The sequence below is a fragment of the Stigmatopora nigra genome, chromosome 5 (assembly GCF_051989575.1).
Source record: "Stigmatopora nigra isolate UIUO_SnigA chromosome 5, RoL_Snig_1.1, whole genome shotgun sequence".
In the NCBI taxonomy this organism is placed as follows: Eukaryota; Metazoa; Chordata; class Actinopteri; order Syngnathiformes; family Syngnathidae; genus Stigmatopora; species Stigmatopora nigra.
In genome coordinates this window covers 8,622,116-8,638,627 of record NC_135512.1, presented here as the reverse complement: position 1 = coordinate 8,638,627, position 16,512 = coordinate 8,622,116, and the positions used below count along the sequence as shown (strand labels likewise).

The 16,512-nt window shown below is 36.6% G+C and overlaps 1 protein-coding gene across 4 annotated transcripts in view; it reads left to right on the top strand.

Moving 5' to 3' along the window:
* The window catches only part of LOC144196528 (uncharacterized), a 109,807-nt gene that overhangs the window by 41,162 nt on the left and 52,133 nt on the right, over nt 1–16,512 (top strand). The window lies entirely within an intron of this gene.

Sequence of the window (16,512 nt, the reverse complement as noted above, 5' to 3'; positions counted from 1 at the left end):
TCATTTGTCATCTTCCCGCCAAGTCTGCACGGACAAATGCGTTTCATCTAATTACCCACGGTTGCACCAGAACATGTGTTTCTGTGTATGCGAATAGACCACATTTGGTTGCTCTGGCATATTGTGTTCATTGGCAGTAGGAGGAAACTTGCAGATCACATAAAACTTGATTAATTTGCAGAGGAGTTAATCTGATTTGGAGATTAAGTTGTAGAGACTCCATTTTGACAGTGTACTTTCACCCTTGACCTCAACAGATTTACTCCTTAAGTATGAGTGATGCTTCAACATCTTACAGTGGTTTAAGTCATCTTGTGATTGAAATATTTGATTTAAAATGCAAACCAAAATATTTTATTTTATATTGCTATGGGAAATTGTGATAAATTGGAAATTAAGTTTTTAAATAGAGCATTTTCAGACTTGACCCTTGACACAAATGAGCACAATTGCAAAAAGATAAATATAAGTTGAACTTAAAATGACATATTTTCAAGGGTCTCCATTTTAAAACTAACAACAATCAACACACTAACTGGCATTTTTGAATGCCTGCAATTTCGGCACTATAGTTAGGTAATCCTCACTCTGTAAAATCTGAAATCTGTCTCTTACTATCAAATTATTTAAGGAGGTTAATTCAATTTACCCTGGCTTGCCTGTGGATATGTTTATTTGGGGCTCATTGTTAGACTTCAGGCTTTGGCGCACTCTCACCTCTCTGGTAAGTGTGAGGATGTAGTGTAGACTTCCTCAGCACCGCCATCATTTTCCTCCCACGGTATCTCTCTTTAATAAGTGCACGGAAATGAAAGAGGGCTTGATGCATTATGAATTTATTTCTACATATCATGTTCAAGCCCCAGTTCCCATTTCATCAGTTTTACAAGCGCATCATGGCGGAGTCTAAATTTTTTTTTATGCACCAAATCTCTTGTGTCAAATCCATTCTGTTTCAAGTTCCCACAAAGGCACAATGGACAGGGGGCTTGGCTAAGATGTCTTGTCAAAACACTAACACCCCCATTTCTCCAACTAAACTTTATTGCAATGCAGTGATCCCTCGCTATAATGTGGTTTACTTTTCATGGTTTCACTACTTCAGGGATTTGCATTGTGTTCTGCATTCTGATTGGCTAAAATGTCACGACGCTTCACCTCTAACTGTGCGTCAATAATGTTGCAGGTTAATATGTACGTGTACGTAAAATAGCTTTCGTACGTACAAATTATCTTGCAATGTTGAGTTTTTCTAAAACCTATAATGTCTAAAAATCTCATTAGACCGACTAAAGCACTTGTGGCAGAGCCCCTCTTTTTGGAATGTACCCCCCTGTGAAAAACAAGGGTATACTGTATACTTTTTTGTAGAAAATATGATGAATTATTTTATAATCGGATTAAATAACAGGATCTAATGACCGAAATTAGAAGCTGTAATTATTCTTGATCTGCAACAGTGTTTGTGCCAAAATGCTTACGTTATTAATTTCAAAGAATATAAGTAGATTACTGATTCTAAATGCATGCACGCACATGAATATTAACCATTGGAAAATTGAGTTAATATTTTATAACAAAAACATTTATAGAAAGATGACAAAAATTACACAGAGTTAAACTGAGTTCTGAGATTAGATGTTCTGACCACCCACTTGTTATGAATGTGTGTGTAGATGGTTGTTCGTCTCCTGGTGCCCCACGATTGGCTGGAAAATTTAGTCTGAGCATTGTTGGGTGGGATAGGCTCCAGCACCCCCTGTTACTCTTGTAAGCGGTACTGAAAATGAATGCATGTGTGATAAATGTGTTTTTTGAGCACTTTTTTAAGTAGTAAAACACAATTATGATCAACTAGAAATCTTATGTAGGGGCAGCGTCAATCTGGATGGAAAAAAAATATGGTGCCGACATGAGCTGTTGCATTGATGTTGAGTTATGGAGAAATGTCTAAAAAGCATCATCCAGGTGTGTTGCTGACTTTTCAACAATGTAAGCCTCCTCTTTAATGTGGGACACCACTGTTTCTCCACAAAAGCTATGCAAGACAGTGACAAGGAATGTCTGCTGCCATGTCTTCTTGTAACGCACTACAATGTTATCATCCAGCCACAGTTTTTCCTAACATTTGAAGAAAATCACAGTCCGATCTTTGACAGCATGCTGGGCTATGAGGCAGCTGTTAGGAGTCTCACCACCTGGTAAGTGCTTTGAAGAACACTTTGAGGATTAAATTATTCATTTAGGATGGCTACATTTTTCAAGCTTGCTTGAATCCATGGACAGGATTTTACATGCTGCCCTTCAGCTCTTTCCAAAGATATATTTTTCTTCATAGCCTCTCTTCACGTCATCTAAAGTTGATAGTAATTGTTTTGTAGACCACACCAGTAAATTTTAATGGAATATTTCCCAGTTTTAAACACAATAATATTAGGGCTATGCAAACCGCTCTTATCTAAACAGCTAATTCTATGCAGCGTGGAAAGTGAAGCGAGAGTAGATCAATAGATTCTCAGTGCGATAAAGGTGCTTGTGAAATGTAATGAAATATATTCATTGCCATTTGCCTCATGTCTGCTAGCGGAGCCAGCTTTTGGTATTCAAAAAAAAAAAGAAGCGTGTTCAACATGCAGCTCAAAAGCCTTCACTAAAATAGCAGTAAGATCCTCTGCTTGAAAGAGAGTGAAAAATGGAAAAGTCTATTTAACTTCAGCTTTGGAGATAAAGTACACTACAGGTTTGTGACTTTAAATAAAAATTTAAAAAAGCAATTTAGATTTTATTAAAAATATGGGTGATTGACAGGAAATTAAAGTGGGCCTGAACTGGACTGGCTGTCAGGCAGATCTGAGGGATGGAAAACTATTATTCTGATGCTGAATATGTTTGCTTGTTTCAAAGTCTCCCCTCCACTGATTTTTAATTTCCTTGACAGACGTATTTGCCTACGACCACAATTGTACATTTTACAATATGCAGAGTATGTAACTGAGTATATATTTCACAAAATGTACTTCCCTCAGTTCACACTTTAAAGTGTTGTACTGCTTTGGGCTTGAGCAGGCAGATTCCATTTTTACTATTCAAAATATCTCCTGTCATTCCTTCTAAATGCAGCTCCATTCTGCATATCATCTTGTAAATTCTAACTTGGTTCAAAAGTGTCTACCAAATAACCAAATTGGTGTAACAAGGAGGAAATTCCATTTCACACCCAAGCACAATTATACCATCTACCAAAATACAGCCCAGTGAAGTCAATTATTATTCATAAACATCATACAATTGACATTGTTTCTATTATGGGACTCTGCCAATATGCTGTTGTTCTTAGTCAGAATCACATTCATGTGACATGAGGCTGTTACAAGATATGAAAATAGTTATATTTATAGTATGTTTTAAAACAAATTAAAAATACATGTAGATCGCACATCATAATCGAGTCCACCATCTGTGCAAAGACTTTAATCAACATCTCATTTATTGCAAGAATAGTTTTTCAACAGAACTGAGTTTTAATACAAAGCTTGCTTGCTTGACTTGATTGGTGAAACTTTTGTTGTTAGTAGAACTTAGAGGAGAACATCGGTTGGTGCAAAAGTGAATACACCCCTAACACAACTTGTTCAATGTAGTATTTTATGTGATATCCATGAATTATTTGAGTTATTGAATGAGCAAGTTTCTTTTTTCAGTCTTAAATAATGCTCCTCAACTTTGCAACGCCTGACAGTAGTTTAGCCATTTTCTCCCAAAAGATTGATCTTGGTTTCATCACACAACAGAATAGTACCAGTAGCGTTGGCGTGTAAGCATGGGCCCATGCAAATACCAGTCTGGCTTTTTTGTGCATTGTCTTTATTAGAGGCTTACAGGATTACATGCTACTCCTCTGCTGTGTATAGCAAATATCGTGCAATGGGAAATGATCACCCAAGTTTTGCTTTCAAGTTTCTGAGCCAACTGCTAAAAACTTGCAACGCATTTTTTTTTAATCTGGTGGCCTGGATGGCCAACAGGGACGACAATATTTCCATCTCTTTCAAATGTATGCGCCGCTTTTGCAACATAGGTTTGACTAACGAGAAGAGCTTTACTGATTTCTTTGAAGCCCTCTCGCTTTCAGTCTAAAGACATTATTTTCTTCCCAAGATATTGAGTCATTTCTCATCCATGTGGCGCCATTAGGTGTGTTGTGTTTCCTAATTAGTCAACACCACTTTTATAGTCGGCTGTCTTCCCGATACTTGTGTTGTAATTATCTGTGATTGAAATCTTGTTTGGTGATTTTTGTGTACTTTTTCTCCAAATGCTTTCATAGGGGTCTAATCATTTATGCCCGCTGATAATTGCACACTTGTTAAAACAATTTCTTTTTTGAAAGTGCACATTAACTAATCTTGCTACGAATCATTGGCCTTCAAATGTGGTGTTATTTTGCAAAGTAGTTTGCTGATTAAAATGTTTCTGAAAGGAAAACCGACATTTTCTAAACTATCAGTTGAGTCATACTGAAATATCATGTTCAGTGTATTTGAAAAACATGGTATAATGTATTCTTTTAATAACCACATAGGATGAAAAGGCTTTATTTTTCTTCACCATTTCTATATTCAAAGAAAAGGAAGTAACATGCATCAAGATTTTAATTTAGCTGATGACCAGTGATGCAAAAGACCACTACCCACTGCTGTTAATTTTCAACAGACCCTAGATTTATCATACTCTCTCGAATCCAGCTCTAGGCTACTTTAGTTTGGCACAGAGTAATTATGTGGTATATTTAGACATATTGACCGATTCCAGAAACAAAATGAGCAGAGGAAGATAGAGTCCCAGCATGCCAAGATGTAATGCAACTGTCAAAAAAACAAAAGAAACATATGCTATGGTTCAGTTGACTTACTATAAGCTGAAATGCTCCTGGGAGTCGTGGACAGGTCTCCACTTGGGCTAATTATGTCAGACTGTCATAAATGGCTCAGAGTCGGTGTGCAGCTCTTAGTTGATCTAAGTGAATCGTGAGTTTAGTGTGACGGTTTATCTGCCAACAACTCTACCAGTGTTAGAGGAAAGCGGAAGGCACAATAAATTTACATAGCCTTGCAAATTTTCCAGTTTGGCAGGAAATACTTAATTCTACTTGTCATATCTGTAGAGAGTATGGACAAATAAGTATTTGTTTCCATCAATGTGGAACCAGTCTGTGAAACAAACTTTTTTGTTTCAATGTGACTGCAAAATTGTTGTTTGTCGCATCTAGAGGTAATGGTTTGTCTTTTATAATGTTGTATACCTCAGATTTCCATTTTTCATGCACTATGAAATATGATGGGGTGGCAATACTTTCTATATCACTTGCCTGGTACAATAAATGACGATAATCAGTGTAGGTCTGTACCACTGAGTAGAACTTAATTTCATGGGCTATTATCTACTCAGAATGTAATTAATTTTGACAGATGTGACAAGGATTTGACGAGGGCACCATTGATTTCAAATGATGCCACTGATGTCAAAAAGTATTTCTCCCAATAACACATTTTGTGTTTCCCTGACTATAGTACTTACATGAACCCATTGGAAATATTACTAAAGTACAGACTGTCATTAATTACCACATCCAACATTACAAGTCAAATCCTTTTGGCTAAAGACCACCACAATGGGTGAGAAAATATATCATTTGCAGCAATTTGGATGTGAAATACCCCAAATTCAATTTAATAGCACATTAACAGTATACGTGGGTTATTTCATTCAATGCCTTCTGTAGTAGTGTTTAGAACTAAAAAAAACAATCAAATAAATTATTCATGGGGCTTATTATTATGGGGCCTATTGATAGGTTGATATTAAACTTAATTTTTAGCAGAGTTATCGGCTACAAAGTTATTTACCCCTTGTGCTAACTTTTCTTTAAACGAATACATGAAGTCAACTGCTCTGTGAGGTAGTTAAATCCTTGTGTATTTTTTTTCTTTTGGTTGCAGTGTGACAATAAAATCTCCTAACAAGCAGAGTAATAATGTGATCTGGGAGTTGTTTCACCAAACCAACAAAATGTAGAAGAACTGTGTTATCAGTATAATTGACACAATTTTAGCTCCATTTTTCAGTGTAGTGTACAGCCACAGAAATTAAATAGGACAAACATTTCCTACTTTCTTTTTAGCATTTCAATGAGGTTTTTTTTCTGTTCACAGAAAAATCAATTAATTCATAAAAAAAAGAGTCAGCTCAGTGTTAACTTACCAAAAGACTCTTAATTACTTATTCATGCCATTTTCTGCACAGTTATCTCTGGGCTGCTCTTAAATCAGTCTGTAAACTGGCTCAGATTAGTTGACGGAGAGGGATTTTGCTGTGGATTGCAATGCTCAGCCACGATGATTCATGATGCACTTGTAACCAGACCTGAAATATAATATATAATATTGTGTATGTGTGTGTAAGAACTTTTTGGGGAGGTGGGGGGTCTTGTGCACCAAGAACAGACGCTTCACCTTTAAAAGAAAATTTAAAATAAGGCAGGGAGAGACATGGGGAACAAAGTAAAGAGATACAAGACTTAGTGTTACATTTGTGTGCCTCATACACCCCATGACTCCAATAAACAGTTTACTTTATTGTACGCAGCACGCAACCAGGTCATTACTGACAACACTACTCGAAATACTGCTTGCTACCTAAAATATTTTAACTATTGGTAGGTTAACAAACATCGCAAAGCAAACTAAATGAAGTAAAACATGTTTGCATGTTGATTGAAGGCAAATCAGGGAAAACCTAGTTCTATAGCGCAATTCAATGATGTGAGTCAGAAGTCCCTCCGGGGTATGTCGATGGCACAGCTGATTGCTTCAATTGCAAACTCGACAGACAAACCATCTGCTACGATGACAAATTTTCGTAGCAGGCTGGGTTGAAATATTAACTGCGGAGATAAGTCGATTTTTAAGGTCCTCTCCATTCATCTTGCCTCTTCAGGACAAATGTTCAAGGCATTCCTCATTGTGATGTTGTTTAAAAACTTGTGTAGTGTGCTTAAGCTTGGCTCCAAAGATTGAGTCCTAAATACACACGTGTTTAATAATGATCACTCATGAAAAATAAGAAGTAAGCATGGCCTCAAGGCACTGTAGGCTTCTCGCATGACATTAGACTCGAGTGTTTGGCTCAATGAAGCATGCACACATTCAAAGGAGACTGTCAAAACTACTAGACAAACTGTGACTACTTGTTGCTATACTTCAAGTGATCACGCATAGCAATTTTGGGCAAATACATTTAGTCTTGAGGTATACTTTAAGGCATCCACCTATGTAGACTGGATTTTAATGTGAGTTCATGAATTCCAATCTTTTAGTCTTTCAGTGTACATGCATAGGCAATTCACAAAGGAGGGGTTCTGCTCTCCATCCAAACAGGTTGGTGAAGCTTTTTGCTATCTCAAAGAAAGGAGGCCTGATGGGAGGTCAGCCCCAAGCTGTTGACAGTGCTCACTGCTTGCGGGCAGTTCTGTGCAGAAGCTCATTATCACAAGCGCTCCTTGGATGAGAGTGGGCTTCTTTGGGAAACAGCTGTAGGTGCTAAGGGTGCAAAGGCAGGAGGAAAGAGTAGATAAAGTGGGACTTCCTTTATGGTCCACTGCAGTGAAGCTCAAGGGCCAGTTACACTATTATGGTCTGCTATTGTGTCGGACAATATGTTCTCTAGAAAGTTTAACCATTATTTGTTACAGTGTGTACAGGATAGTATCTTTGGCTTCAATTTTTCCAACATTTTGCAAAGTTGACCAATTTATTATTTTCTGATAATGGAGAAAAAAAGAAAACACTTACTAAAATGTTATTTAATTTTATTTAGGATTATCAAAAGTTTTTGTCACAAGCTAAAGTGGTTAAAGTTGAATATGCATTTTTGTTCTCGGTGTATAAATTCTAATGTCAACTTATTTTTAGTATAAGATTTTGTTAAAATGGCAATTTCTTTACATCAGCGCTAGGAGTAATATAATATGAAATTTGAGATAAGGGATGCATGCAGTGGGAAAAGAATCACAAATTGTGAAAGCCTTTTGTCTATTATTTTTTGGAAGCCTGTTGAAATGTACAGTTAAAATCTACATCTCGTTTTAGGTTTCATGTCTGTCACACTCTATCAGTGACCGGGGCTAATGAGATGCTGCATTCAAGCTGAGGTTCAAGCTGGAAACGTACTGTTAGAATCTAGGGAATTCCAAAAATCTAGCATCTGGTGCACAACAGAAGAGTCTCTGTGGCATAGCGGTCATTAACTTCTGGGACTTACTGAGATATGATACCCTGTTGAGAAAGGGTTCTGCGCTGATGAGAGTGCTTTTTGCAACTTCACCAATCTTGTGCCCAGCGGAAGCAATCCATGTCAGCAAATGAGCTGGGAATGTCTTTCTGTTAATATACGAATGTATGTGCTGGGTATTATATGAAGACAGGTGATCTTATTTATGCTGTCATAATATTAAGTGTATCTCTTTATGCTTACAGATGGAATTTAGTCCATTTCACAGCATTCACATTTTTCATGGGCCCTGAGAAGGCAAAAGTCTATCATTACTCACTATAGACCATGAATTCCAAACTTTCTCTTTTGCTGAACCTTGTTTGGCAGTGCTCCACTGCAGAGTAAACAGTGATCAAAATAATCAATTGTGGTCCATGCTAGGTCTGGTGGTTAATTCTAAAATATTTGTTCCGGGCAAATTATATCGATCTGAAATGTCAAGGTCCATCCCTGAATCTAACTAGTGATCAAATAGCTTGGAACTTTTTTATAGCCAGTATTTGGACACTGTTGGGGTGCAGCCCACATCCGCATTCGCCTTGTGACTCAAAACAGAGATTGAGCAAATAAAATGTCTCAAAAGAAGCATTGCGGGCCAGAAAATACTCAGCCTTGTTTGAGATTTGATAGTCGAGTTGCTCAGTCATTGAACTACTGCTGCTAATCAATAGGGATCTTTAATAGCAATTTCCAGGCCTCCCGTTGCTTATTGATTTCAGTCTGCAAACATTTCACTTTGATCATTTTGACATGAGTCCTAGGGCACACTTCCTGTGGTTTTTACTCACCACAAGCTTGCAATTGATCTTCAGAGTGCAACCTAGTGGTGACCTCCACTACACCCATTGACTAGTCTTGGACAGATACAGGATCATGAGACCTTCCTATTATCCCATCTGTTTTCACTGTAACATTATTGGACATTTATACCCAGACACCAAAAGGATACCCTCAATAGTGTCTAGCTTTTCCAGGTCCACCAAAATACATGTGGACTCAATTGACAATCTTCCATGTAATCTTTAGCTTTCTTGTGCAAATAAATTAGTTTTTTTCTAGTTTTGTTTAAGATCACTGGGAGGTTTTGGCATATTCACAGGCTCCTCTTGTACAATAAAGGTTATTTTATGCTCAGTTTTAGATATGCATATTAAGATAAAGCTTTTTAGTTATTTGTGTTTATCAATGTTGTGGAAAATGATAGGTACTGGCCAAATTCAGGATGCGTGAGAGTCGCAATTATAATTCAAAAATGGCAGATACAAATTAAAATTTGTACAAGGCTCCATTCAGACTGCAGTTATCCATGTCCATATATACACATCCCAAGTAATTTTCTACTGACTATTTGGAATAATAATTCAGATTCTAGTGTTTACTGAGCATTTGAAAAAGCCTACATTTAAACAACTGCTAGCCAGCACAATAGTGACAGCATGAATGTCAACATAAAAAAAGTGAAATAGCCTGATCACGTCTTCGCACTAACACACAAGGAGGCACTCATAAAAAGATTTTCTTGTCACTCAGATATATAGGTAGGTATCCTTACCGTAACAAAAATGATTCCTCGGGGAAAAAGAAATCTATTTGTGACTGTCTGACAAGAGATGAAGATTTTCTCATTGTACATTTATTCTTACAAAAGTACCAAGAAAACTACTGCTGAGTTTGGTGATTATGAAAAGTTTCTTCAGCTATAGTATTCCTTCAGTGGGTATGTGAGCCATTCACCTCACAATAGGATTCGCTTTGGAAAAAAAAAAAGGATTTGTTCTCCGAACTGAGTCATCTGTTGAGTGTTTATGTCTCCCCGTGAGATAAGTTTGCTTCTTTAGGGACACTAGACACATTTCAAAGCAGAGAATTGAGAAGAATTCAAGTACGTTTTTGAAAAGGTGCTATAAACAGAGTGACCTTTCAAAAACTGTTATCACTATTTTTTTTAAACAACTTGGGAGGCTCCTTTCAAACCCACTTTTATTCATACCAAATTGTGTAGCTTATGCCAAAGAACTATGAAGATGTGCATCAGTGTGTCATTATTGTACATAACCTTGGGCAGTGAATGACATGTGAGCATAAAAGTCATTTGTTACAGTAAGTTTAACTGTTCAATCAGCAGTTAGTCATCTTCAATAATTAGAGTTTGCTATGTTATCAACGCTTTTCAGAGGAACATGTCCATACAAATCCAGCATTGCCTTCCCGAAACCTATTTTATAGTACTGTTATAGAGTAGTGCAAAAGTAGATGGCAGAATTGATTGGATTCGCAACAAGCCGAGTGCCGGTTCCCTGGAAGAGGAAATAACTCTTAAACTATGTAAAGTGTAAAGACACAAGACTTTATAATCTTACTTTGAACAATCACTTCTCTAGTCAATCAGCTGTCGCTGCCATATTTCATTTAATTTTGCATTTATTTATATAACAATCACAGCACAACCAAATGTAGAGTTATGGAATATCATCATGTGATATATTGTTGCAATAAGTTCTAATCAGGAGAAAATCACTTTCAATTAGGTCCTGTTAGAAAATTTGACACACATCATTTCATCCTCATCTAATTCGGCATCAGATTATGTTTAATGTGCATGGTTTCAAGGAGTGAATGTGACAGCTTTAAGTTCTTAATGCATTTAGAGTGATTCCTGGTCACACTGTGTTTAGGATAGAGCAAAAAGCACCCTGCTTTGCTGTCCTCATCAAAGCTGAATGACCTAAGACAAAAAAGTTGTAATACAAATCTTGATTTAATTATTAATTTAAACAAAATAGTTCTGAGGATAACCTCGGGAATATGTCTTTGATAATGTACTTAACATAAATAAAGCTGTGCTGACATTGGCACATGTTTAGCAGCATTAAGTATGATGAATAATCTCTCTAATGCTATTAACACTATGGAAAAATATACCCACCCATTTCATATATCGTTCATCCTCTCTAGGGTGACAGATGAGCTGTAGTCTGTCTTAAATTAACCCAAGTGTAAAGGTTGCTCCTGGTCTGATTTCTCAATCTGCTGGTCTCATACTGACATCCGATCAGTAACATTCATACAGTTTAAACAAGTGTTAAATTGATTTATGAATCATGGATTTCAGAATATATACATACGGGATATATTTAATTATATTATTAAACATATGTAGCAATAATATTTTACTGTGCATTGCTATGACGCAGAGAGTATGTAATAGAATGTCTATGACATCTAATTTTATTACCATGCTACCAACAACACCTGTCATAAAACTAAATACGACACTTCCAGGGTTAGCTTTCTTCAAACACATTGACATCATCTAATGTAAAATAAATGTCTTTGTAGTGTAAATCTTTGGCCACAAGCTATAGACATATTAGTCTGGCACTGCAAAAGAAGACTGCAAAAGGCTGTTTTTCTATCCTTGCAAAAATTCTAATTACGGCGCTCCTGAACCAAGACCTTATTAGCATTATACTCATTTAACCCTGCATAAGAAAACACACTGATACGACAAGTGAGACTTAATCATTGTGCCTGGATGCTGTATCACTCACCAAGATTGTCATAAACACGGAGGCAGTAAGACTTTATTATAAAACATTAATTTGGAACATTAAAGCAATAGAAAACACTATTTGTTTCAACACTGATCAACAGCTTAACATCTGGGCTTCATATTGCAAGCAATGAGATGTTAATGTCTACCCAGCATCCACCAGTAGCAACATTCCATGTGTCACAGAATATTAGGGCACAATTAATGAATAAAATATCCTCCTTGTGTTAAATATTAAGCAACTTAGGGACTGAAGACAAAATGAGAAGTTACACAAGGTCTGATGATTATTAACATTGCTGTGACATTAGCACGCCTGGGTTGGAAGAAGTGTGTCTTGTGGAGTGTTATTTGCAACTTTATGAGTACAGTGATGAACCATGTCATTAGCCTCTCAATTAGTAGTAATTAATGTAGAACATTTATGATGCTTTTGATTAATTGTTGGGACAACTGTAGTCAGCTGTTTAAAGATGAAACTCAATTCAAAGCTCATCTAGCAAACCAGTGTAACAATGAATTGTTTAATGCAGTAATTCATACCACAAATGGTAGCCTATGTAGGATTGCATCTTTATCCTCTAAACCACAGTAATTAATATTATATATTATTTAGAAAGAGAGATGACAAAATTGAGCTTTTAGAAAAATAATATAATAAAGTTGCCATGATGGAGGAAACCTACAAACAACAAATGGTACCAACATTCACACCTCTAAAATTTCTATGATGATAGCTTTTGGCTGATAGTAATAGGTGAAAAAGAGGTGTGAACGCCACAACACATTTGAACTGGAACTGTCCTTAAAAGCATCATCACAAAATGGTATTCTACTTAATGACTTTCGTTGAATTACCTCAAAAGTGCCATCCAATCATTTTCTGTACCACTTATCCTGTTGAGAGGGTTACAAAGAGCTGAGCCCACCCCTTCTACTTCACACCATCTGAATGTAGGGGGGGGAAACAGACGATAGTTTGAAGTGGGCTCTAATGTTAAAATTTTACTTAATTCTCAGTTAACTTTTAGATGCTCTTGAGTATGTAGAAAAGAAATAAGTGGAATCCAAGCAAATTTCTCGAGCCATTTAGTATTAATTATTTTTCAGTTTTTTACTAATGTTATTCAAAGCAAAATACATTTTCGGAATACTTTCTTATGCATGCTATCACCTTTTGGAGTGTCATATTGGATCTATAATTTTCATTCATTTTATCCTCACGAGGATTTCAGGGCACTGAAGCTGACCCCAGTACCCCATCGGTGTTTTTGCGAATAGTAATTATTTTCTTGATGGATGCTTTAACTGGATCATTCACTGATCCAACTACATTTCTCAAACATGACCAATTAAGGCATTGCAATTCTCCACTTTTTTAAACTACTGAGCAGACAAATTTGAGCAAATTTGATGCATCATGTATTCTTCTGAGCAGCTGTTCTTGGTGTTGTATGTGTTCTTAGGAGTTTGCAGCCCCCATCCTTTCATCTTGAACACGTTATTAAGTGGACTCACCCAAAGGATTTCTCAATTTCAACTACATAACTTTACAAAGGAAACAAAACCATGCTCCCTTCTTATATCAGAGTAAGGAGCTACACTTTTTCAGTAGTTTTAACCTCCTTCGAAGGATATGAAATGGATATGGGGTGGTGGTGGTTGGGGCTCAATGAATTCTCAGCTAACAATTTCTTATCCATAAAAGTACCCCTGCTTTTAAGCCACCCGGATGAATCCCAATGGCTTTTTAAAACGAGAGGGGGAAAAAATAACCAGGAATAATTTGTCGCTCCAGTCTGGCTATACGATGGGGTTCCTGTATTTGTCAATGTCAGCTGTGTAGAATGAGGATAGGAGAGAGTGGGAGAAACAATGGGGGGAGGGGATGTGCGAAGAAAACGCTGAAGTATGTGATTAAGAATAATGAGTAAAAAATTGCATAAAGCCTTCTCCCAAATCACATATCAACTCCACGGTTGGCATTATCCCTGAAGCATCTCATCAGTCCTGGACCAAGTCCCTGTCGCTTTTAGAAGGACATGCGCACACACATCTACACACACACACACCCACACATACATACATACACACACACACACACACACATAGATGTAGCAGTCCATTAGCAGTAAATACGAGCCAACATCCAGTTTTTCCCTCCTTCGGGTCTCCCTGCTCACTCCCAAGACATTCATCAGTCTCTCACTTCATCCACACTGTCTGAAGGAAACAAAAGGATTTCAAGTCAATTTTCATATAAACACAGAGACCCATCATCCGTGGTAGATTCTTAACAATGGCAGGCCTGCCCGTTATCTTCTAACCACTGTTTGGAGATGCATGAGTAGTGGAATATTCAATGCTTAGCAATTAGATGAATGTATTTGTTTATTTTACTTTTGACTTTGTTACCTCTCTCAATAATACAACATGGAAATATTATGCGGGTCTAACACAATCCTCATATTTACTTTAAACATAGTTTTCACTGAACATCCGGGATAGTTTCAAGTGATTCCAGCATTTTACTTCGTTAAATTTTTATTTTTTCCACATTCTTACTTGTGATTTTTTTTTTACATTGACATTATTTTGTCCCCATTTATATCTTGTGTCTAGTCCATGCTGCTGTCTGTGAAAACAATATCCACTCAGAAACTACTATTTTAGACCTATTTTTTTAGACTAAAATGCATATCCTCAAATGACCAACCTATAGATTTTCTTCTCTGTCTTCTTCCCTCACTATCAAATAGATTGAAATCAATAACATTATGTTTTTTAAAAAGTGAGACTTCTTTAAAAATGGGGTTGGTGCATGTCAGTGTGTTTCGGAAGACAAATAGTCATGGCTGCAATCCCTAACCAAGCAGCAGCCCGCCACACAAAGGCCTGTCTGGGGAACCTAGACTCTCAGTTGTGTCTTACATGAGCAGTCCGGTAAAATTAGTTGGTGATTGATGCTACGCCAGGGGAAATGCCGTGATAATTTTTCACTCCCTGACTAACTTCTTAGTAAATACTATATTCAAATAGAAAAGCAAACATTAAGATTGTAGTCCCTGAACAATATATTGTAGCTAAAGAGTAGTGAAAGTCAAGGGTTGCCAGTTGCCCTTATCTCTATTGCTCCCAACAGGCCAACCTTGTCAATGTATCTAGCTTCAAGCCATTGTTTATTCTGTCTCTCATATTTAGAACACAATCATAAAAACTGGCTCTGGGGAGAGGTTGCTTTTCAATTTAATATTTGATCCAAAAGCGAAAATCTATATTTAATTTCATCCATTTATTTTATCTATATAGAAGAAATTAGTATTGTTGTATTACTACGTTTAATGTAACTGGTGTGTTGTTGAACTCTATTATTTGCTTTCACCAACAGAAAAACATATTTGAAAATGAACAACATTCTCTAATGGCAACGTATATCAGCACATAATTTTGAAATGTGTTGAATGAAAATTCATAAAATATTTGTAGAGAAAAAAAAACATCACTTGAGAATACATGGTCACATTTAAAGTAAATGTGTTGCTAAAACTGTAACAGTTAATTGTTACTTTTGCATTATTTTTAACACATTTTTAAGGCATTATCTGCATACATAATTTTCAAAATTATTATTGATATTAATAACAATTGTTATTCTAAAATTCAATTTTTTTCTTTTAAATTTGTAATGAAAATCTACTGCTATACATTAAGTCAGCATCAGTTACAAACACATCCGCTTTTATCAGTATTCTGCACTGGTCCAGTGCTGTATGTATTTATTAAAGTGAATTATCTGTGATAATCATTCTAATGGAGGTTTGGCTGATGTTAGCTGCTTCCTGCTGGGTGCTAATGTCTAATTACACCAAAGCCCATCACGATGGGGAAGGGTGCCCTGCAGCTCTTAAACTGCAAGTTCTTCTATGCCGCTCCATCCTTGTCTAATCACACGGCTGCCTGTCACACGCATATCATGGCCAATGACGAATAAAATGTAGCTGATCAAAGCAGGCAGAAAGAACAGGATCAAAAAGAATGTGAGATGTGCGAAGGGGGGGGAGAACATTCCAGGGAGATCATGTTATTTTTCCCAAGATGACCTTGATACCCTCAAGGTACTCTTTCCTGCTTCTGTGTGTTGATCATCCATATATGTATGTGCACATACATTGGGTTTTAAGAGTAGAGGGTGGTCCCAAGCCAATTCCATAAGATTTTTGGAGATGGATTCATACAAACATATCCAGGCACTGTGGGACTAAAGAAAAAAAATCTGTTTCCTCCACAGAGAGGCAAACCTTAGCTTAGAAGCCTGAGCAAGCAGCACCCACATTGATCAGCCATTCACATTTATATGTTGTGTCATTCACCGTTAAATTTGATCTATAATTACCATCTACGGTCTTGCACGAATAATGTATGTTTAGCACTCATAATAATATCCACATTTGTCATCTTAACCAAATAATAATGTCCCACTGTTTGCATCTATGCATGTGGTCAAAATGCCATAATTAAGATTATTTAAAATAACCATTTTAGAGTAAGGAAAAATGGCGCTGCAGGAGTCAAGAATATTTAATAATTCTAATTCAGCTCTGAAAGCTAGATTGTATGTTTACACTGAA